At 43.7% G+C, this 2,009-nt stretch overlaps 1 long non-coding RNA gene across 1 annotated transcript; it reads left to right on the top strand.

Moving 5' to 3' along the window:
- Positions 1-905: 905 nt before the first annotated feature.
- On the top strand, positions 906-1,944 carry LOC135246573 (uncharacterized). Its single transcript, XR_010327779.1, has 3 exons — positions 906-999; positions 1,576-1,622; positions 1,858-1,944. It is a non-coding gene; the product is annotated as an uncharacterized LOC135246573 (long non-coding RNA).
- The last annotated feature ends 65 nt before the right edge of the window (positions 1,945-2,009 follow it).

Genomic DNA, 2,009 nt, shown 5'->3' with positions numbered 1-2,009 from the left:
CACTGCTATGTGTTTGACACACACAGCCCTGTTAGTTATATTAATGTGTGTAAGGTGTGTAACACACTGCTATGTGTTTGACACACACAGCCCTGTTAGTTTATATTAATGTGTGAGGTGTGTAACACACTGCTATGTGTTAACACACAGCCTGTTAGTTTTTTATGTGATTAACATGTGTTGACCGCCGTAGTTTATAGGTGTAAGGTTGTACACATGCTATGTTTGACACACAGCCCTGTTAGTTTATATTAATGTGTGTAAGGTGTGTAACACACTGCTATGTGTTTGACCCACACAGCCCTGTTAGTTTATATTAATGTGTGTAAGGTGTGTAACACACTGCTATGTGTTTGACACACAACCCTGTTAGTTTATATTAATGTGTGTAAGGTGTGTAACACACTGCTATGTGTTTGACACACAGCCTGTTAGTTATTTAATGTGTTAAGTGTGTAACACATGCTAGTTTACACACAGCCCTGTTGTTTTATTATTGTTAGTGTCACACTGCTATGTGTTTACACACACCTGTTAGTTATTAATGTGCTGTAAGGTGGAACACACTGCTATGTTTGAAACAGCCCTGTTAGTTTATATTAATTGTGTAAGGTGTGTAACACTGCTAGTGTTTGACACAACAGCCTGTAAGTTTATATTAATGTGTAAGGTGTTGTGTCTCTCCTGCAGGCTGTCAGGCTGTAGAGTCACACAGAGAGGCTGTGATTTCTGGCTTCAGCTCTGTGTTCAAACCCCTCACACCTGAGAGAGCTGGACCTGAGATACAATCACCCAGGAACTCAGGAGTGAGAGCGCTGTCTGCTGCTAAACTGGACACACTCACACTGCTGTAAGTACAGAGAGTTTCCACACTCCACCCACACACACACACACACACACCATGACACAACCTAGAGAGCTGGACCTGAGACACAATCACCCAGGAGACTCAGGAGTGAGAGCGCTGTCTGCTGCTAAACTGGACACACTCACACTGCTGTAAGTACAGAGAGTTTCCAAGTGCACCTCAACACACACACACAACAACACCACACTAACTGCTGCATCACAGACAGAGAGATTTTCCAATACACGCTGAAGTAAGAGAGTTCCATAGTGCACCTCACACACACACACAAAAGGAGTTGGGGGGGGGGCATGGAGGGCACTGTACAAACCAGCGTTACTCAAGAGAGTTGGGGATCTCCTGTGGAGGGTGCTGCACGGGATCACTGCAGTAAATAAGATGTGGTTGTTGTAGTTAGGGGTTTGATCAGGGACACAGTGATGGTGGAGTTTCAGTATTACAAAGCAATGGAGAACCTGAGTGTGTTTCAGAGTGTGTGTGTTATAAGGGTGTTTTATGTTCAGTGGAGGGAGGGGAGATATTTTTGCACATGGAACAGGGTGAGTGAATGGAATAAGTTTCCTTTCTGACAGATTTGTGTTTTTTCATATGATCGTGGTTTTGTGTTTTATTGTGCCTTTGTTTTTATATATGTGATGTCATTGGTGTGTTAAGAGTGGAAATAAAGGATGGTTAAAATTCAGAATTCTGTTCTGCTGTTCTTACAGTGTGGACCATGGAGGAGAGAACAGGACCAAACCAGGACCCAGGAAATGTGAGTCTGTATCGACAGAACACTTTGCATAGATACACACTCTGTGTGTGTGTGTGTGTGTGTGTGTGTGAGAAAGAGAGACTTCTCTCTTACACACATAAACACACAAACAGAAACACACACGTACACAAACACACACACACACAGGTACTATGACAGTCCTTTCTCTCTCACACACATAATAAGGTGAATATTAATAATGATAATTAATCTCATTAATGTCTCTGGTGTGCAGACGGCTGTCAGCTCACACTGGATCCAAACACAGCGCACAGAGAGCTGTCTCTGTCTGAGGGGAACAGGAGGGTGACACACACACCGGGGAGAGAGGAGCCATATCCTGATCATCCAGAGAGATTTGAGTACGCGCCCCAGGTTGTGTGCAGA

Source organism: Anguilla rostrata, unplaced genomic scaffold (genome assembly GCF_018555375.3).
Source record: "Anguilla rostrata isolate EN2019 unplaced genomic scaffold, ASM1855537v3 scaf0513, whole genome shotgun sequence".
Classification (NCBI taxonomy): Eukaryota; Metazoa; Chordata; class Actinopteri; order Anguilliformes; family Anguillidae; genus Anguilla; species Anguilla rostrata.
This window is presented reverse-complemented; position numbering and strand designations above follow the sequence as displayed.